The following is a 23,031-nucleotide window of genomic DNA, read 5'->3' as shown; positions in this document are numbered from 1 at the left end:
GCCGGTAAAAAGGCCCGAGGTCAGGATGCAGCCTCCCCGTGCAGCAGGGAGCAATGAGCGTCCCCCTCCCTCTCCATCATGTTGCTTTAACTTCTCTAATCGCTCCCTGCTGCCCGGCGCGGGTAGCAGGGAGCGATGGAACAGGGAGAGGGACGCTCCGCTCCACTCCCCTGCGCTCCTGGAGTCCCCAGTACTCCGGCACGTTCCCCAGAGAGGGACGCTCAATGCTGCACGGGGAGGTTGCTCTCTGGCCGGGCAGCACGCTCCCATGCACCCCGTCCATGAATTCTAATAGGGCTACTATACAACAACTAATAATAACAATATTTCGTGCGCACGTTATACATAATTCGTGGCCACAATTTATTTCTTTTTGACCATGTCACAGAGGGGCTCCTAGTTTTGGAGAACTTCACTTGTACAGACGCTCTCTGATAGCAGGTTGTATGCAGAAGCATGTTTAGTCTCGTAGTGAATTGTGTCGAAGTGCTGAACCGGTGTTTTGCACCTTCGGAGCCCTCTGCGTAGCTGGAACCAACAACCAAGCCCTGCAGCCCCGCGTGACGCACCATGATGCAGACAGAGAGAGACAATGTTCTGCTCAGAGAATCATGCAAACATTACACAATGAGTTAAAAACAAAAACAAGAATTGCCTGTTGATTTTGTATGATTTACTCTGTTTGGCTGGCGGGCCAAAAATAACACATTTTAAGATAGAAGCCGCGGGCCATAGAAAATCCGACCGCGGGGACGTAGTTTGGACACCCCTGCCTTAATACCTTAATATGGCCCAACCCAACTGGACAGGAAGTAAAGTTCAGCTCTCTTTCCTGTCATGTGTGCAGCCTTTGGAGGCCTCAGCTCCAGGGCACAGAAACTATCTCTGACATGTAAACCAGAGGAAGTGAGTGAGCACAATAACAAAAGACATTCACTGACTGGAAGGAGCAGAAACGACTGGTTACATGATCCTTGAAGAACAACACATAATCTGAACTGTATGTACACTAACATGTACGACACACTCATTCATATGCAGCATAAGAAGATTCATATTACTGTATTACAATATGGACCAAAGCTTTATGGATGGAAGCTCTGTGAGTTTTACAACAGTATCAGACAGAGAACTGACCTCAGAGTCTGCAGTCTGCAATCTGGAGTCTGCAGAAAACCACACAGCTGCTTCACTCCTGAATCCTGCAGGTTGATGTTTCCACTCAGGTCCAGCTCTGTCAGATGGGAGGGGTTGGACTTCAGAGCTGAGGCCAGAGAAGCACATCTGATCTTTGACAGCCTGCAGTCCTTCAATCTGAATAAAGAATAACAGATGAAATGATTGATAATCAATCAGATGAGTTTCAATGATCAGATGAACATTATTGTGTCCAAACAGCCTTTAAGGTTAACTGACTTTAACAGCTATCAGAGGACATTTTTTACAGTTTCTGTAACAAACAGACTGAATTTAGGAATTTAGGATGATTCTATTTATACGTCCACACAAACCCCTGTTGAACTTAGTAATATTTTACAAGTCGAACTGAGACGAATTGAAAATTGGATGAGGGACATAAAATGGTGATTAATGCAGGGAAAAGTAAATGTATGGTGTTGGGATCCAGGTCTCTGGTAAAGATCCACCTGTGTTGGGTCTGACTGGGGGGTGCTGTAATAGAACAGGTCACTGAGGTAAAGCTACTCGGTGTGACTGGTGACAGTTTGTTGAATTGGAATAGTCATATAAATCAAACATTATTGAGTCTGGAGGTGTCAAGCACTGTAGAAAATGTATTCCAAATCCAGTGATGAGAACACCAGTAGAATCATTAGTTTGATCACATTTAGATTATTGTTCAATCATTTGGTCAAGTACAACTGAAATGAACTGAAGCAAAGTGCAAGTTGCTCAAATAACCTCATTGCTGGCCTCAGTCAGTCTGTCATTACAGGATCAATATCAGATCACACATGTTGGAGCACAAACTGTTCACCATTTCATTCCAACCAATCAGAGAGCTTCTTACATGGACAGTTATCTTTGTCTGACTGTTTTCAGCAGAAAGTGTCACAGAAAGAATAAATGGCTAGAAGAAGAAGCTGAATGACAGAAACCTCAACAGCTGAGGAAGAGGAGGCAGAAATGGAGACGATGAAGACATTTACACCATTTTAAACATCAGAATAAATTCTATAATCTCAGATTATTCTGTCAATCCTCTTATTTGTTCCACTGTGTAAATTTCCATCATTCATAATTCATTGATTTCAATGATGTCCTCCATGTTCTTATGATGTTTGTGAAAACCTCTTTCATTGATTGATAGATTAATCCTTCATGTTTGAACCCAAACTGGAAGCTGCTAAAGGCTCGTCCTCCATTCTACTGTGATGAATCCTAGGAACTACAAGTAAAGCTGCACTCTGAGATCTGACTGTTCTGTTAGGAACATATGGTTCTATCAGGTCCTGCAGAGATCATGGAGCTAGTCCATGTAGAGAAGAGAAGGATCTTGAAGTGTATTATTGACCCACTGGGAGCCAGTGAAGAGAAGCTAGAACAGCAGAGATATGATCCCTTTGGCTGCTTCCTGTCAGAACTCTAGCTGCTGCTTCTGGATCAGCTGCAGCTGTTCATGCAGTGATGTGGACATCCTGACAATAGTGAGCTGCAGTAGTCCAGTCTAGAAGTAACAAAAGCATGGAGTAGTTTCAGCATCACTCTGAGAGGAGCAATAATCTTAGTGATATTATAGAGGTGGAAGAAGGTGGTCTGAGAGACCTGTTTCATATGAGGGATAGACCACATGTCCTGATGAAAGAGAACTCCGAGGTTCCTCACAGTCGGACTGGAGGCCAAAGTGATGCCGTCCAGAGAGAGAATGTTATCAGACAATCTAGATCTGAGATGTTTGGGCCAAAAACAACGAGCTCAGTTTGGTCTGAGTCTAACAGTGAAACGTTGGAGGTCATCCAGTCCTTTCATAGACAAACATGTTCATGTCTGTTTCTATAGAACCTTTGATTGTACTTATAGATTATTGAACATCTACAAGTGGTCCATCCACAGAAGCAGACTGAGGGTTTTGTTCTGTATCTGGTAACATTGGAGTCAGATTCTCAGCAGATTTCTTCACAGACAGAAAGAATGATCCCTGACACCAACGACTCTTTAATGAACCTGTGAACACCAGACTGGAGCTGATCTGTCATCAGACCACCGAGGACTGAGGAGACACCTGCTGATATGAAGGACCATGATGCTCCTTCATTTAAACTGTCTGTGCTCCCTGTTCTGCCTGTCAGTCCTGACAGGTGCTCTGTGCAGTCAGAGACAAACTGGACCTCCATTCTTCATAAACCTGATCATAAATAATAACAGAGAACTGACCTCAGAGACTGCAGTCTGCAGTGAGGACTCTGCAGTCCAGAACACAGCTGCTCCACTCCTGAATCCTGCAGCTTGTTCAAGCTCAGGTCCAGTTCTGTCAGATGGGAGGGGTTGGACTTCAGAGCTGAGGCCACGACTTCACAGTGAGTCTCTGAGAGTCTACAGCCAGAAAGTCTGTGATGACAGAAACATCAGAAAACATGTTATTATGAAAGAGGACACTTTATATGGACTTCATCTGAAGACAGCTGGACACATCCTGTTGGACATGTTGCTCTGCACATCAGTGGTTCAGCTCATCTGATCTGACTGTGTTTGACATGAAACAATAATCCTCATCAGACTGTTAATCTGTGCTGTAATCTGCAGATGAAGGCAGAGAACACGGAGTTCCATTCAGGCCTCCATGCTGTCCACAGTCTGTCAGTGAGATCTGACCCATGTCTGAGTCCACAGAGTCACCATGAGGACGTCTTCATCAGAGACACATTCTGAGTGATTTTACTGAGCGGCTGCTGCAGCTACAGTTACACACTGATGTCAACAATGATCAGATTTGTATAGAAACACACAAACAGAAGAACATCTGTTAAATGGAACAATGATTAGAAACAACAAGAAAACTTCTTCATTCATTTAACAGCTTTAAACAGAAACAGCTGAAAAATCCACGTTTCCACAGCTGAAGAACATCTGAGACAAAAACACAGCTGACATGTTCCAATGAACACTTGGACCTCTGAAGAACCACACAGTGTGTATCTGTGAAGACCTGAACCACTAATCTACACTGATTCACAATCATCATCACATCTGGACTCACCGAGCCTTCCTGCAGTTCCTCACAGCTGGAATCAGTCTCTGTCGTCCCTGGTCTGTTGTGTTGTACTTCTCCAGGTCCAGCTCCTCCAGAACCTCCTCTGACATCTGCAGCATGTAGGCCAAAGCTGAACAGTGGATCTCAGAGAGTTTCTTCTCTGATCTGGTCTCTGACTGCAGGAACTCTTGGATCTCCTGATGGACTGAGAGCTCGTTCATCTCCATCAGACAGTGGAAGATGTTGATGCTTCTGTCAGGAGAGATTTTATCAGTGTTCATCTCCTTCAGGATGTTGGTGGCTCTCTGCATGGCTTCTGGACTGTTCTCGGTCTGACCCAGCAGGCATCCCAAGAGTCTCTGGTTGGACTGCAGAGAGAGGCCATGAAGGAAGCGAACAAACAGGTCCAGGTGGCCATTTTTACTTTGGAGGGATTTCTTCATGACTCTCTCAAGGAAGTCATCCAGAGGTGAGATCCAGTAGTCTTCTCCCAGGAACCCTCTCAGCAGCTCAGTATTCCTGTTGGTGTAACAGTGGAACATGTAGACTGCAGCCAGAAACTCCTGAACACTCAGATGAACAAAGCAGTAGACTGTTTTCTGGAAGATCACACTCTCTCTTTTGAAGATCTGTGTACAAACTCCTGAGAACACCGAGGCCTCTGTGACATCCAGACCACACTGCTCCAGGTCTTCTTGGTAGAACATGATGTTTCCTTTCTCCAGATGTTCAAAGGCCAGCCTCCCCAGCTTCAGGAGAACTTCCCTGTCAGCCTCCGTCAGCTCCTGAGGACTGGTCTCATGTCCCTCATGGTACTTGTGCTTCTTCCTGATGGTCTGGACCTGCAGGAAGTGTGAGTACATGTCAGTCAGGGTCTTGGGCAGCTCTCCTCTCTGCTCTGTAGTCAACATGTGCTCCAGAACTGTAGCAGTGATCCAGCAGAAGACTGGGACTGCACACATGATGTGGAGGCTCCTGGAGGTCTGGATGTGGGAGAGGATTCTGCTGGACAGCTCTTCATCACTGAACCTCCTCCTGAAGTACTCCTCCTTCTGGGCGTCAGTGAAGCCTCGTACTTCTGTCAGCCTGTCCACACACGCAGGAGGGATCTGATTGGCTGCTGCAGGGCGGGAAGTTATCCAGACCAGAGCCGAGGGAAGCAGGTTCCCCTGGATGAGGTTTGTGAGCAGCACATGGACCGATGACTTCTGTGTGACATCAGACAGCCGCTGACTGCTGCTGAAGTCCAGAGAAAGTCTGCTTTCATCCAGGCCGTCAAAGATGAACAAAGGTTTACAGGCAGCGAGCTGCTCTGCTGTGACCTTCTGTAATGTTGGATGGAAGACATGGAGCAGCGTCAGAAGACTGTGCTGCTCATCTCTGATCAAGTTCAGCTCCCTGAAGGAAAGCAGAACCACCACACTGACATCTTGGTTCTCTGAGCCCTCGGCCCAGTCCAGACTGAACTTCTGCACTGAGAAGGTTTTTCCAACACCAGCGACGCCGTTCGTCAGAACCACTCTGATGGCTGTCTGTTGGTCAGCTGAGGCTTTGAAGATGTCCTGGCACCTGATTGGAGTCTCATGGAGGGTCTTCTTCTTGGAAGCTGTCTCCAGCTGCCTGACCTCATGTTGGGTCTGGACCTCTTCGCTCTGTCCCTCTGTGATGTAGAGCTCAGTGTAGACCCTGTTGAGGAGGGTTCCACTTCCTGTTTCATCAGTTCCTTCAGTCACATGTTCACATCTCCTCCTCAGACTGACCTTATGTTCCTCTAAAACCTGCTGCAGACCAACATCTGCTGAAAGACAAGGACCACAATGAGACATCTTTCATGTCTGTACAACACAACACAACCACAAGTCCAGTTTCAGAAAAGAGTCCCTCAGCAGACACATGTCCAGTCTTACCTTGTCCTTGTCTTCGTTTTGATCTTGGCAGCTGCTCGTCCTCACAGACGTCGCTCCTCTTCCTCTTTCTGTGGAGACATGTCTTCATCAGTAAAATTATTTCTGGTTGTTATAAAAACATCAGAAAGTGTCGAGTAGCTCAGACGCTCTCAGAGAAACAGGAAGTCATGAACATGAATGAGCTGCTGTCTTTAACCACTGAGATCTTCCTGCAGGTTTCTGTGAACACACAGAGTCCACAGTGAAAGTCTCTCTGTGCAGCTGAGACCAGATCAGATTCTAAATGAGGTCTGAATACTTTGAGTTCATCAGAATCATCATGTGGACATGAAGACAAACTGCACCAGTGACATCATCACTGTCCATCAGGACACTATAGGAACTCTCTTACCTTGGATTGAAGGGTCCAGGTTCAGCACTGAAGTCTGGAGGCTTAAATCTGGAATGTCCACTCTTCATGGACTCACAGGTGGATCCTGGTCCTCTGTATCTGCAAACACAAACTTTCCAAAGTCAGAGTAAAACCTAAGAAGATCAATCCAAACAGAATCAGATGAAACCTGTTTAGAAAGAAACCTTTGTGAAGAGCAGTTTGTTTTTATGAAGGAGAATAAAAACGGATTCAAATAATAATAAATCAGGTTTCATGTGAAGAAATGAGAGCTTTTATGTTGAAGCCTTAAAAGGAGTTTGTGTTGTCTCTGGGAGTTTAACTGGTTCAGAGTGGCAAGCTGTGGCTGAGTTCCTGTTAAAGAACCAAGGATGCAGATGTCCTGTTCATGGCTGATTTATTGACTGTGGTCTGTAATAACAACAAAGTAGAACTCATAATACATATATTCAGCACTCAAATATGTCCCATGAATCATAAAACACAAACAAATCCCCTCACACGCGGCTCACAGATTGTGCGTCTTAGCTAGTTAGCTCACCAACATAACAACATTAATTAGGTCAAGTCAGTTTTATCTTATTTTACATAAGGTGCCAGATCATAGCAGAATCATTGAAGGTTACCTTTCCTACAGAACAGACAACACCTTGTTCTATTACTAAACAAACTGAATAGCTTCATGTTGTTTGTTTTATGTGCATGGAGGCATGTCATTTCTGTACATGCTTTACTGTCTTTACTGCTTTCTGCCTTCATGCAGGTTTACACCTCATGCTGCTGTCTGTGCGCAGAGGCCCGGTGTACTCACATACACACACAGACAGGTGTACTCACACACACACACAGACAGGTGTACTCACATACACACACAGACACACACAGACAGGTGTGTGTACAGACAGGTGAGCACAGTCCTATCAGCAGTTAGAGAGTGTGTGTTTTGTTCACCATTACTTGTGACATGCTAGTTGGATACACTGAACTCCACTGACTGCGCTAGGCTAAGCTAACGTTACTGGTGTCAGCATTATTCTTATTTGTGCCATTTAAATATGCTGTTTACATCTGTAAGCCATGGCGGGACGACTGGATGCTGGGTGCTGTGGGTCTCCTCTCTGCTCTGACTGCAGCTGCTGTGAGGCGGGGAGGAGCTCACAGCTGCACCTCCTGAACGCCCCATGCCGAACTAATGCTTAACTAAACAATACATGATATTAGCATACAAACTCCGGCTGGTTATGACATCATTCATCTCACCTTCTGGCATCTACACACAGCAATAACCAGGGAGATACTCAGTGAGAAAGAAACTACAATCTCCCTCTGGAGAAACATCACAGCACAGAGTTTCTTCAGCAGGTGTGATGCCTTCAACAGCGTCAGGACCACTATGATGCATTCAAGAACATTGGACATATGAAACTTCCAATGAAACTCAGCTCAACAAACAGTCACAGTGTGGCTTTCTAACAAGCCTCAGCTCCCAGCCCTCACTGATCATGTGATCACATGTGGAGGCAGCAGCAGGGCTCTTACCTTGGACTGAAGGGTCCAGGTTCAGCACTGAAGTCTGGAGGATAATCTTTGGACCGGCCACTCTTCATAGACTCACAGGTGGATCCTGGTCCTCTGTGTCTGCAAACACAAATGTTTCTGTTCACATGGATCAATCAGTGAAGTCTCTCTGAACACATGAAGGACTGATCATCTGATGATCAGATGGTTCAATAACAGTCCTCTTCTTTAAGCTCTGACTGAACCTCTGTAACATCAGGGACAGAAGAGATTCACATGAGACACATACAGGACTCAGCAGCAGGGTCTTACAATGGATTGAAGGGTCCAGGTTCAGCACTGAAGTCTGGAGGTTTGTCTTTGGACCAGTCACTCTTCATGGACTCACAGGTGGATCTTGGTGGTCCTGCTCTGCCCTCCTCTTCCTCCACACCACCATCCATCTTCAGTCAGTCTCACACCCCCAGAAGTTATAAGGTGATCTGCTCCATTAACTTTAATCTCATCCTGAAAAATAAAACACTACATTCACAGATCACAAGTAGTAAAACAGAGAACAGAGGGTTAAAAGCTTCAGACTTTAAATCCACTGTTGCTGCTTCCAGGGTCAGAGGGTTAAAGAATGTTTATCTATATGGTGCCATATTCCTCACAGGTTCTTGTAAAGGTCGGCGTTATAAAGGCTCAGGTTTGTGGTCTGTCATTCATCCATGTGTAAGTGCCACTGTGCTGATTAAGGGCAGTGAGAGGTCAGCTGGTCCATGCAGTGCCTTATTTGCACCATAGATGGCGCCATTCTTCCACCTACATCTGTGACGCACCTCACTTAGACTTCCTGTACAGACAGACTGGAGGCAGAGCCTGTGTTCTGTCAGGTCTGGTGCAGATCACTGAGACTCTCCTGGTCTAGTCGATCACCTTAAATCTGCTTCATTTAGCTCTGCATGAATAAGTCTGACATGTTTATTAATAACAGGCTGAACATCACTCAGCTGTTACTTCAGGCTGCTGGAAACACTCCAAATATCAGAGGGAGCTGAACCTCTGCTCCTCTGTAAAGCTGCTTGTTTAAAGGGTTCATTTATATTCACCCTTGGAAAGTGAACGCCACTGTTCCTGTGCTGGCTGCTTTTACATGACTTTACTGCATGTGTTGAATCACTGAGAAGCTTCTGTGTCAATAAGAAGGTTTTTCTGACAGTTTATTTGTTGCTCAGGAAGTTTGTCACTTCACCTTCACTACATGGAAACATGAGTCACATCCATGTGCAGCCAGGCTGAACCTTTGTTCAAACAAACAGATGAAAACAGGTCTGTGTCAGTGCAGTGACTACATTACCCATGAGTGTTTGCTGCAGGGCGGTGTTTAAACACAGAGGGAGTCGATCAATAACCTGTTGATCAGTTCTCGTCCTCAGCACAAACCATCAGAGTCAAAGGCTCTGCTCCTGCAGCTGTCTGCAGACCTATCGACCAATCAGAACACAGCGTCTGAACATCTGCCTCAGTGTCAGCGCAGTGACGTCACTGTGAGCGTCTCCCCCCCACAGTCTGTGAACTTTTCTCCTGCTGATTATGAAGCTGTTTCCACACACAGGGACAGACGGACACGATGTTATTTTAGAAAACGAAGCAAACGTCGTGTTTCTAAACACCTGCTGTGTGTAAACGGCCTGAACCCGTCTGAAGGGTCCTGAGGCTTCGAGGCCTGGACTCACACAGGAGGCCTGGACTGCGCACTTACTGACACACACAGACACACAGCCAACACGAGCAGTCTGCTGTCCACGCTCACGCTGACAAACAACAACAACAACAACAACAACAACAGCTCTAAGAAACATGAAGTTTAAACTCACCCAGCCTCCGCCTTCAGCTCTCTGTCCGCTGCTCTTCACTCAAAATGGAGACTGAACAAAGTCACTTTCAGTTTCGTTTCTTCCTCCATGTTGTGTAGTTCCAGGAAGAAGGAGCTCCGCTCACTGTACAGCGCTCACAGGCTGAGTTTGGACCACAGGTTCGGAGCAGCAGCGCCCTCATGACCAGAGTTACAAGGATCGATATATGGACTAGGGGTGGGCGAATCGATCTAAATATCGATAGTATCGATACCAACGTTAGGATCAGTAATTACTCGATACTGGCGTGATTAGATCGATATTTCTGTGGAAGTTTCTCTTCTATATCTTCAGCAACTTTACTCGCGGTGCAGCGCTCCTCTCTCACTCTGCTCAGTGCGCAGGCACACTCCGCCCCTCCCCCTCCTTCTCCACTCGGCCGGAGCAGACGGAGCTCCTGATTGGCTGTAAAGTGCAGCTAGCGTGCTGGAGATGGCAGAGAGGAAGAGGAGCGCTGTTTGGAGTTATTTCACAGCGACAGACGAGAAGAAGAAACTGCTACTTGTGAGGTGTGCAGGAAAGCGACCTGCCACTGTGGAAACACAACTAATTTACACAAACATAAAGCAGCAGAGCCCAAAGACCTCGAGCTGCAGAGTGAACAGAGGGAGGAGGAAGAGGCAGATCCCCGAACATGAACCAGAGACAGAGGTCACTGACAAAGGCTTTACTGCAAAACACTCATAAATATCCAGGTAGATGATTTAAAAAAGTGAAGGTTTAGATTCAGTAATCTGCAGCATGAATTAATATTGTCTTTCTGAGTGCAGTAATAAGACCTGCAGTTTTAGCAGAATGACTGAACTGTCATATCACCACCTGAAATAAATCTCGTTTTTCTCAAATTCCAAAATATATCTAATAATGTAATTATATAAGTTTATATAATGATATGTATTTCAGTATGATTAATATAAATATGCTTTGGTGATAACTGTTGAAGGATCTTTATTCTTCATATTTAGGCTCCATGCAGATAGGTGTTAAACTTTTATAAAAGTATCTTAGTCATGCTGTTTCACCTACATGATTCACAAAGAGCCATGGCTGTCACAAGGAGCATTGCTGACATGATTGTGAAGTTAAAATTTCAAACAGTTCTGTTCTTTGTTTGCAGCTTGATTTACTTAACAAATGTTTCTTGTGTATTATTATTCTGCTAATCACGATAATCTATTTAAAGGCAAAAAAGAAGGCAAAAAATAATTATTTATGATCATGAAATTTCAAAGTAAAAGTATCGGTATCGGTATCGGCGATACTGACCCTGTATTTACTTGGTATCGGATCGATACTGAAATCTTCAGTATCGCCCACCCCTAATATGGACAGCGTATCAGCAGAGTCACGTGACCGCTGATCGCTGCTACTCTTTGATGTGACAGTGTGTGTACAGAGAGAGAGGGGGAGAGAGAGGGAGGGAGAGAGAGAGAGAGAGAGAGGGGGAGAGGGAGAGGGAGAGAGAGAAGGAGGGAGAGAGAGAGAGGGAGAGAGGGTGGAGAGAGGGAGGGAGAGAGAGAGAGGGGGAGAGAGGGAGAGAGAGAGAGAGAGAGAGAGAGAGGGAGAGAGAGGGAGGGAGAGAGAGAGAGAGAGAGAGAGGGAGAGGGGGGAGGGAGAGGGAGGGAGAGAGGGGGGGGAGGGAGAGAGAGGGAGAGGGAGGGAGAGAGGGGGGGGAGAGAGGGAGAGAGAGAGAGGAGAGAGAGAGAGAGAGAGGGGGAGAGGGAGAGAGGGAGGGAGGGGGAGAGAGAGAGAGAGGGGGAGAGAGAGGGAGGGGGGGGGGGGAGAGAGAGAGAGAGGGGGGGGGGAGAGGGAGAGAGAGAGAGAGGGAGAGAGGGAGGGAGGGGGAGGAGGGAGGGAGAGAGAGGGAGAGGAGAGAGGGAGAGGGGGAGAGAGAGAGAGGGAGGGGAGGGGGAGAGAGAGAGAGGAAGGGAGGAGGAGAGAGAGAGAGAGGGAGAGAGGGAGGGAGGGGGAGGAGTGAGGGAGAGAGAGGGAGAGGAGAGAGAGAGAGGGGGAGAGAGAGGGAGGGGGGGAGGGAGGGGGACATGTTCGTGATGATTGATCATGTTCGGCAGGTTGAACACAGGTTGATGGTTCAACAGCAGCAACAGGAGACATGTTCATATTTATTCATCTTCCCTTTGGAGAGCTGTGAGCTTGTGTTGATGTTGTGTGTTTATTGTGACTGCAGGAAGCCACACACCAGGTGCAGCATCATCAATAAAGAGGCGATCGATCACAGCTCCAGCGTTCTGATCGATCTCCCTGGTGACCTCAGTGTTCTGGAGCCTCAGTGGATAAAGCTCTCCCAGCCATCAACACAGCCAGTGTGGGGAAGAACGCTTCAAAAAGTAATCTGTAATGGACTCCGTTACATTACTCAGTCTGAGTACTCTGAATACTTGGATTACTCACACATTGAACTACATTTGAAGTGACTGCATGCAGTGATCAGCCCTGCTGACTGCAGGGGGCGCCATGAAGCATGAAACATGTCCAGACTGCTCCGGCTGACTGCGTCACATCAGTGTTCTGTCAGAGGAGCAGGACGTGATGACGTCAGAGGGACGTTTAAACCACGCAGCCATTAAGCATCTTCATCCTCATCTTCAACCGCATCCTCATCCTGATCTTCATCCTCACTTCATCTTCATCTTGATCTTCATCCTCATCCTCTGACCCCATCAGTCTGCTCTGTCCTCTCTGTCTCTCTCTCTCCTCTCTGTCCACTGACATGAACCAAAAACTTTAGCTGTGATCAAAGATGCTGTATTGACGGTAAGAGCTCTCACTCCAACGACTATTCACCGTCACACACATGAACACAAGCTCACACTGAGCCGAGCGGTCAGAGTCAGACATCTGCTGTGAACAAGATCTTTGTTGTAGAAGAAGTGATGTTTATGTTTCCTCCAGCAGAGAACAGACACGTTAGAGTACTTCAACAGTGGAACTGTAATCTGATTACCACCTCTTTAGACTGTAACTGTAGTGGGATAGTTACTCAGATTTTGTATTCTGATTACATAACTGTGGTACATGTAGTCTGTTACTCCCCATCACTGCTCATGACACATGGGGGCAGCACGACCATCTGCTCCACTAAGAGCTTTCTATGGTCGATCATCTCACTGTGGGGAACTGGTGATGTGAACTGAAGGCTGAACCAACATGGCTGAAGCTGAAGAGGATGAAGGTGATGACAGGTTCTGAATTTGAGAAAATTTTTTTTGCATTTTTAAATAATTTATTATAAATTTATTTATTATAAATAATCCATAAAAGCTATATATTACCAGTATTTCACTGGATTATCGTTACAGAAGGCCTCTATCATCACAGTGAGTTTCATGAAAAAATACTGCAGGGTTATGGAGGAATGGAAGGTTGAATTGGCATTAAATTCAGAATTTTTGAAAAATGTTGCATTTTTTAAAAAATGTATTATGAATAATCCATCAATCTGCAGCAGATATTTCACTGGATTATTGTTACAGAATTGTTTCAATTTTCTCTGTCTTTGTCAGTTTGAAGATGTGACTGAGCAAACCACAGGAGAAAGAAGCTTCATGTCTTACAAAGGTTTATTGGAAACACATGAAGAATTAGACACAGTTTAACACTGCACATGCATAATGTGGTCCAGTCTGTTCATCCAGTGGAAGCAGCCTCTGTTCCACCTGGTTCTAAATCTGACTGTATTACAAAAGGTTTCCCCAAAGAACAGACCAGTGCTAATCATTAGCATAACAAATCTGAACTGTTCATGTTTCAAACATCTGCTCAAATCAAGGCTGAACAAAGCACTGACACTATTAACCCTAAAGTTATACATTCACAAAATATAACAAAATGATCTATATAATCATTGACAATTGAAATATGTATAGTAGGTAAAAAACCCAGCATTAGCTTTTTTGGGAAAATTCCCCCACAACCCCCTTCTACGGGCGATCACGGTGTTCCACTTGCAGTGAACAGAAAACAATGATTAAAGGAATAAGTGAATAGATGCACTTTATCAGCATGAGAGTAAAGAGAAGGAAAATGGGGAAACCGACGGTGGTGACACAAGCCCTTCAGCTTACACGTCACATCACGGGATCCCTGAGGCTCCTTCAAAAAGTTCTCTTCCTCTTGGGTTCTCAGGAGCAGCGTTCAGCGTACACACCAGGAGATTCTCCGCTAACAGTCATGGTTTTTACATGCGGGTCAGATCCCTGGTCCTGAGCCAGTTAGGAGAAGCAGAATGTCTTCAGATCCAGATCCTCCTTCCCAGAACATGAAGTCATCATGGTCCTGAGGAGTGAAAGGCAACAGCAAGAATGATGAGGGATTGAAATGCATCAGGCAGCACAGACATAAATCATACAAACTACCTGTCTTATGGTCAGCCAGCAGTCCCAGTGTCCACATCTGGTCTGATCCCTGGTCCTCAGCCACAGCATGCAGTCATTATGAGAAGGGAGGCCGTCAGGCCCGAACATCTGAGCAGCTGTCCTGGAGGTCATCGTGGACCTGAGGACAGAAAAAAACAGCAGCCAGCAAAGATCCCACAATAATCACATAAACAGCCACAAGGACTCCTTCAAGGGCCTGTATCAAAGAAAGCTGTTAACACATCTGAAGAAGTCGATAAAAGGTCTTTGTTAGAGTTCATACAGGAGGTAACACCTGCTTCCTCACTGGCTACAGCTTCTGTGGAGGAAACTTGTGTTAATCACATACATCAGATCAGGTTTAATTTCTGGACTGGCCTCGTTTTAGTCCTGGAGACTCATCTGGATGATGAACAGCTGATACCAACACTTGTTTCAGTCAACAGATCAGGTCCCTCTGAAAAAGGCAGCATGATGACCAGCTGCAGGCGACTCATGAGCAGCTCAGGCTGTTCAGGATTCTGTGAACTGTACTTTGACATAATAACACACAGTCTGAGGCTGTTGGGGTCAAAGGTTAATTCATTTTTACTTGTTTTTCAGTGTTCCATTTACTCTCCCAGACTCTGAAGGTGATACAAGGCTTTGAACCACATTCCATCAGCACCCTGTTTTCCAGACCCACCTTTTATTTTCAATAACCACTCGTTTGTATTTTCAGCAAATTCATTTTGCTTTGACCCATACTTCCTGACCAAACCCAAAACAGATTCAGAGACCTGATTTCATCACATTCAATGAACCCATGCAGTAAACCTTGTGCTTTAAACCACATTTTCAGACACCAGTTAGCGTATTAAGGAACTCGCCATTAATCAGTTTCCCTTTGAACCATATGTCATGCTTCCTTTGCTCCTCTTGTAGCAACAACCCAATACAGAACCATGAAAGACCTGATTTCATGACACACTTCAATGAACCCATCACACCTGGTTTGTACCTTTGTTTACCATCTTGCATTACATTTCCTCACCACCTTTTTTGATTTCATCAGTTTTTGTTTTAAACCACATTCCATCAGCACCCTGTTTTTCAGACCAATAACCACTCGTTTGTATTTTCAGCAAATTCATTTTGCTTTGACCCATACTTCCTGACCAAACCCAAAAAAGATTCACGCAAAGACCTGATTTCATCACATTCAATGAACCCATCACCGTGTTTGTACCTTTGAACATTTCCCATCATGCTTTAGTTTCTTACCCTTTGTGTTTTCATCACTTTGAACCATGTTTCACAAACACTTTTCATTTTCAATAACCTCAGTTCTGTCAAGAAATTCAACATTAATCATTTTTGTTTTAAACATGATTTCATTGCACAAATCAACAAACCCATCCAAACCTTAGAACCTCTGAACATCAGACATGTAGACGTTTTCTTGAATTACCTGGTTATTTCATTTTCAACAAGCACCTTTGCAAAGTTTCATGTTTATCCATTTGTGTGTCAGTTACTCAGTCAGATGGCCAGCAGCAGGCACTCACACTGGTTATAGCAGCTTCGTACAGACCCTCTTCCATGACAGTCACAGGCTGCAATGAATCCTTTCAAACAGTAATCAATGCAATTAAATTAATTCATATATAGTGAGTATGAAGAAAGGTGATGACAAGGGTTGAGGGAACTGCTCAGTGGATGGTGGTTTGAATTATGCCATGTGTGCATACAAACCTTGATGGCCATCTGAAGCTGGCAGCTCTACTCATCCCTACACAGGATGAAGATCACTGACATCAATGACAAGAAGCTGCTCCTTCCTCATGCTTCCCCTGGGTCTTGGCAACTCCAACATCTGGTTCTTCTGTGTCTCTACCAAAAAGCTCACATTCTGACATTTTTCCTGTCTTTACTCAACTCACAGGCCAAAGTGGCTCCATATGTACATTAACATTACACAGTACAACATATTGTTAACTTTAGAGTCTTTTGTAAATCTGCTTTAATATAAGATTTGTTTAACTGTACATCTGCAATAACACCAACATGAAACTGCATTTGATGATGTAATGGGAAAGGCGACAAGAGTTACAAATGACGACTCATCCTGCCGGGTCCAAACGTCCCCCACACACCGTGGAGCTCCGGCGCCTCATCACCCCCCCTCACCTGTGGTAGAGAGAAAAGCCTGTTAAGATGTGAAGCTGGTGGAAACCAAAGCTTCTTCCTGCTAGTTAAACATACGTCAGTGCTTCTTACTTTGTGCAGCAGAGACGCTGCCAGCTCCACTTTGGAAAGACACCAACGTGACAACTGTATCTGCATCTGATGGTTTAATGGGAAAGGGGACAAGAGTTACAAATGAAGAGGCACATGAACACAGACAACACCTAAACATCAAGCTGTGTGTGTCTGTTACTCACCACCTGTTGACCAGCAGCCGTCACTCACTGGTCATAGCGTCCACTCACCCTCCCATGGTGGTCAACAGCCTGCAATGAATCCTCACACACTACAGGGATCAATGCATGTTATAAAGCTATAATGTGTGCATACAAACCTTGATGGTCATCTGAAGCTACTCACCCCTCCACAGGATCACAGCCACTGTCCGACAGCAAGAAGCTGCTCCTACTTCCTAGTGCTATCATCAGCCATTTTGTTTATGTTCAAATTTAGTTTAGACTAAAAGACCTTTAAGGATATCAAATCATAATCTATCAAGTCAGCAGTCCTTTTACAGGTCTGTGACACTGGGGAGCTAAAGTTTTCATTTTAAGGTCCCAGAATGATCAAAACAGGGTAAGAAAGTTAATTTAAACATTTAAAACAAGGAGTGACGATAAGACAGACATACACAGAGACAACAGAGACATACATGAACATGCAATGACAGCAAAGCAGTGAGGACATCGTATAACATGTTGCAGAATTAAAAACATTCCTGGTGTAGATACAGTTACTTCAACATGTCCTAATGTTTTCTACAGTCACTCTTACATTAAAACCTCCTGATCACACTCATGCATTCTACAAACAGGTGCAGCAACATTTCATACATGTTACATTTAAATGTACAGACATTTGCTGATGTTACAGATCATTGAACTCTTACAACAGATCTAACAGTTTGTCCTGTTCAAGTCATTCTGTCGATGAGCTGAAGGATGGAGGCTTCAGGCTGCTTCTGGATCCAGCTGATCTGTGCCAGCCTTCTTGTAGGAGCCTTCTTCATGCCTTCACTGCCACTCAAAATGGTTGAGAAATGTTCAAAATGAAATATCGCATCAAATTGATTCCATCGATCCATCTTCCAACCGCTGATCCGGGGCCGGGTCACGGGGGCAGCGGTCTAAGCAGGGACACCCAGACTTCCCCCTCACCGGCGTTCCCAGGCCAGCGGAGCGACAATCTCCATCAAATTCATGAAGTCAAATTCGTCGTGTGAAATTCAAATTTGTCAAAGTTGAAAATTCTTTCAAATTGGTCAGGTGCACAGTCACTGGGCTAATGACACGTTGGGCAGAGTAACAGACATGTGGCCGACACGGCAGCCCTGTAAAAAGCAGCACAATGAAAACGGTCTTACCTTCTGTAGACTTCCCTAGGAGGAACACATGAAAACCAGCACTGAAAGCTGGCGAACGCACACCTACACTGAACCTATTCGACGCAACCGCTGGTGACCACGCTGGACTTGATGAAGGCAGGGCTCCTCTTCAGGTCACAGAAATGAACTTTAACTTGGTCGACGTAAAGGATTAACTATTTAATATTTAATATTTAAACTATTACCAACCTAACTGAAACATTAATGGACACATCATGGATGACTTCATCCACATCTTAAAACATCAACACTGTAAATTAGAGAGAGTCAGAGGAAAGTTGTTGGAAATGAAAGGTTTGTCTCAGCGGCCAGGAAAAACCCAAGAGTCAAATAGAAAACATTACCATCTTACTGTTGGTTGATTTGTTTGCTTGTAGATCAGACTAAAAAAACAACATAAAAACAAGCTTTAATACCTACACCTATTAAACACTCATCAACCAGATGATTAAATGAACCTTCAACCTTTCAATGCAGAGCAATACTTAACGTGTGTGAAAGGCCATTATAAGGTCAAGAACATTTCATATGACTTGTTGGATTTAGATCAACCTTTTTAAAACTGAGCAAATCTCCTAAATATAAATCACATCATTGGAGTGGTTCATAAAACTTTCTTTCTTCTAACCAGAGCAGCTGCAGGAGTCTCATCTGACATTAGCATTAAGCTAACCTGCTGCTAAAGGGGGCTGTTTCATAAACACATGTTAGTCTCTGTAACATAATCCCAAGTCTGACTTGTCTCAGAATTATAACTTATGACCTGATTCAACCCGTTATTTACATAAAATATATATTTCTGAGGCTTTCCTTAAAACCTGCTGCTTTTATAACATTAAGACGTTGAGGGAGGAAGAAGAAACATCAGTATTTTAAAAATTTGAGGCGTTCCTCCTAACATCCTCCATCAGCAGTAATCCATGAACAGAAACATTCATTAGCATTAGCTGCTAACAAAGGTTGCATTTAGGGCTTCACTGACCGTTATGTGAGAGCCTCTGCTTCCCTCTGGAGTTTGGACCGACTCATCCTGCCGGGTCCAAACGTCCCACACACACCGTGGAGCTCCGGCGTCTCATCGCCCCCCCTCACCTGTGGTGGAGAGAAAAGCCTGTTAAGATGTGAAGCTGGTGGAAACCAAAGCTTCTTCCTGCTAGTTCAACATACGTCAGTGCTTCTTACTTTGTGCAGCAGAGACGCTGCCAGCTCCACTTTGGAAGACACCAACGTGACAACTGTCGCACAACTGAAGCTCCGGCACCATCAGAGCACAGCTCCTGTGAAAGAGCAGCACAGTTTAACTCCACAACATTCAAAGCTTTGTACATTTTAGATCCTCAATTATTAGTGACACGATGGATAATGCATGAGGAGAACCAAGCAGTGAAGCTCCCTTTAAAACACCTTCAAAGTCAGAACATGACCATGTCAGAGACTTCTATAGGAAAACACACACAGTGCTCTGAAGGAGCCAGTTTGGTCCAATATGAACCCATCAGTGGTTTTACATCATCACAATAAAGGTTTCACAAATAAAACTGTTGTGCATTTGTTTACCCCTGCAGCACAATCTATGATTGGACCTGGTCTAGATGAGGGAGTGCATCAACAGGACATGACGCCAAATAAGAATATAGTATTATAAATATGTATGTATTATATATAACCACAAAACTAGCCTAACAAGCTAACACACCTGACATCAATTAAGCAATTCCGACTAGCATTAGCTGCTAACATAGCTTGCAATCAAAGTATTACCTGATCTGAGAGAGCTTCTCTTTAAAGTTTGGACCGGGTCATGAGGCTCACAGAACCCTCAGCTGGTTAATTTATGTTAGCTTTAAGTTTAAAAACTTAATTAACACAACGTTATGGTACAAAAGTCAGAACCAGGCCACCATGCACAGCACTGGTTCAAACTGGCCTAACAAGCTAACACACCTGACAACAATTAAGCAGCGTCGATTAGCGTTAGCGGCTAACGTAGCTCGCAATCAAGCCATCACTGACCTTAAAGCAGAGTTTCAGCTTCTGTTTGGAGTTTGGACCGAATCATTCCCTGAGTCCAAACGTCCCACGAACCCTGTGGAGCTCCCGCGGTTCATGTCCCCACCTGTCTGCACGGACTGAAGGCCGCAGCTCCTGTGAGGGAGGTGGAGCAGCGGATGCTAATGACGAATTAGCATCAGAGCGGCACAGACGCGGCGACGTGATGACGTCATCCAAACAATACGCACAACTTCCGGGACTTAAAAGACAACGGAGATCAAATAAATAATAAAAAGATTCATAAATCATTGGTTATTGATCCACGATCAGGTGAAACGGGAAGAGAACAAATAAAGAAACATTTCACTGATATTACTGCTGTTGTTATTTTACTACATTAAATATGATCAAAGAGTGTGTTCATGTGTGTTTTAACCGTTTTTTTCCTTTTCGTTGCTTCATTCAGAACAAACCCTTGAACACTGCTGCACTGACTGTTTATACACTTCTTGTTTTGAGGTGTTCTAAGTTCATGTTTCACCTTTTTGGTTCTCTCTGTATTTTGTAACAGGCTGAATACATTTAGAGCATGGATTAACTAAAATAGCAAACATATAATATTAGATAAACGCTGGTTTAAAAGTAACATAAATATGATGTTTGTATATAAACACATGATCAGGTCAGACTGATGTAGCAGCAGCGCCCCCTGCTGTTGGAATAAAAAGCTTCATTCAGGGCTTTGCATGTTCTCCGACCAGCTTTATTGCTGCGTTTCCTTTACTTGTGCTAGTGTCCCCAAAAAGGAGGAGCAGCCTCCACCCTGGTCCCACACCGCGCCTGGTTTGTTCCTGAGCAGGTCCTCAGCCTCCTCAGGCTCTGCACCTGGTAGAGCGCCTTCAGCTGGATGTCACTCAGACTGGTTCCGGCCTGCAGGGAAGAAACTCAAACAAAACAACACCGCTCAACTTTTCCACCACATAAATAGAGTAAACTGACAGAGGAAGAACGGCAGCCTGGTCTGAGGGGATGGATCTCAGTAAGAGAGAAGGGATCAGGGTTTTTGTTCATCATCCTCAAAGAGTTAAACTCACTCACCTGCTGTCTGTGTAGAAGTATGAGAGATAATTTACTGTGTTTCTCTCCCCCTTCTTCTCCTTCATCCCTCCTTCACTCCTCTTCCTCCTTGCTCCACACACAGTGCTGACTCAGCAGTGTGATGTCCTCTCTGTCACAGTGATGGTGGCAGATGAAGCGATGAAGAGTAAAAAGCTGAAGAACACATTGCTTCAAAGATACTGTGTTTGTTTCTAGCAGAGGATGGTTCCGATCCATCAACCTCTGGGTTATGGGCCCAGCAGGCTCTGCTGAGAAACACCCCAGATGGGACTCGGACCCACAATCCCTGGCTTAGGAGGCCAACACTGGGGCTGGACATGGACATGAGGGTGTTAATGCTGAGTCCTTGTGCAGCTTCAGACAGTGTGTCTCAGTAAGTATCACTCACACCATCCAACATGTTCTCATACGTTTGGGGTGAGGGGGGTTGAGGTTTGGTCCAGACAGTCCCACTGATCTGACCTACAGCTGCACCGTCACCACACGCAGGAACAGCAGCAGAGCTCTGATTAAATCTGGTCTGTTAGAGACAACTGTTAGAAACTCAGTCTGGACAGACATTATTAACCCTTTAACCTCTGTGTGTTTCTGTGTTTCAGCCTCCATCAGTGGTTCAGACTCTGAAACAACAATCAGCTGCTCTGCTTCAGACATTTCTCTGTACGACCTCATCTGGAGATTCAACCACAGTCAGACCATCCTGACCAAGACCAGGACTGAGACCAAGCACACGGTCTCAGAGGAGTGGAGGCAGCATGTGAAGAGTGTGTCAGAGTCAGGCAGCCTCACCCTGCAGCACTTATCCTCCAATCAGGAGGGACTATACACCTGTGAGCTCACTGATGAAGAGGAGACCATCACCACAAACACCTTTGTGAGGACAGAGAGGAATACAGGTAGAACAAATGACATGACATCAAATGCACCATGAGGCGTTCAGGGACACACTAACAGACTGACTGGGGTTATTATGGTTGCAGCCATCTGTGTATCAGCGGTCATCTGCCTGGTGTTGAGATGGAGGCTCAAAAAGGTAACAGCTGTTTTCAACAGATATTTGTTCCACACACAGAACTGCAGGTCATGACGTCACATGACTTCCTGTCCACAGAGAGTCCGGCTGTGACTGTTATTAAATGCAGGTGTGTCAGTTTGTGATGTGAGTCTTCAGACTCTGCAGCTTGTGGAAATATATGGTCAAACTTGGTCAAAATATATGTTTGTCTGCATATATGGTAAAAGTGTATGGTTGTGCATAGATCCAGACCTCTGGCTGAGGTCATAAAGCATTCTGATGTTTAATGGTGTGTTTAGGTATTCGAACTGCAAACCCCTAGTTGACCCAGAGATGTAAACACAAGCTTACCAAAGAGACAAGATATACTCAAGGCCGTAACAGGAGGACCTGACACACACTCACATCAAAGATGTGACTGGAGAGCTCCAATGTCTTTTAGTTTCGTATACGCCCTCCACCTTGTGATTATTGAATATGCATGTTTCACTGAAAAACATTACCTTTTATGCCTTTCTATGTAAATGTAACCACACCTTGTTGTGAGATTAATAAAACGAGCCTAATGCATGGGACGGACAGAATGCAAATGGTCAGCTGCAGGAGCAGATCGAGGGGTCTGTATTGAGCTGTGCATTCTCCCTTTATAAAGGCGAAACTGAAACTGATCAGTACTGGTTTTCATTCAATGTTCTGTGCTTCGGGGACGGAGTCTGGGAATCCGGGGTGACCAGATCAGGTCACAACAAGCTCCATCAGCTGGTTGCTCCTGCTCCACCTTGATGCTCCACTCTGATTCAATCAGGAGGAGTTTCTGGAACAAAGTTCTTTTTTCATGTTTCCCTGTTCAGTTTAAAAGGCGTCCAGCAGTGGGCGCTGTTCCTCAGTCTACAAAGTCACAGCAGACCGTGGACACGCTGCAGAGTTGGTGAGATAGGACTGCTCTGTCTCTCTGTGTCCTCTCAGTTTGGTTTGGACACTCACACAGGAAGGTT

The 23,031-nt window shown here is 44.9% G+C and overlaps 1 protein-coding gene across 30 annotated transcripts in view; it reads right to left on the bottom strand.

Annotated features, from left to right (window-relative positions):
* LOC114453318 (NLR family CARD domain-containing protein 3-like) overlaps nucleotides 1-23,031 on the bottom strand; it is a 444,189-nt gene that overhangs the window by 188,336 nt on the left and 232,822 nt on the right. For 6 of the 30 annotated variants that reach the window (XM_028433157.1, XM_028433168.1, XM_028433165.1 and 3 more), the window contains exon 1: nucleotides 9,886-10,080. The exons of 21 other annotated variants lie outside the window; for them this stretch is intronic. The gene's annotated coding sequence lies outside the window, so the exon portion shown is untranslated. Of the gene's footprint in view, nucleotides 1-9,885; nucleotides 10,081-23,031 lie in introns of those variants that run through there. 3 more of the 30 variants (XM_028433167.1, XM_028433173.1, XM_028433174.1) reach the window with 1 other exon arrangement.

The sequence above is a fragment of the Parambassis ranga genome, chromosome 20 (genome assembly GCF_900634625.1).
Source record: "Parambassis ranga chromosome 20, fParRan2.1, whole genome shotgun sequence".
Lineage (NCBI taxonomy): Eukaryota > Metazoa > Chordata > Actinopteri > Ambassidae > Parambassis > Parambassis ranga.
Note: the sequence above shows the minus strand (reverse complement) of the source record. Positions and strands in the feature narration are given on the sequence as shown.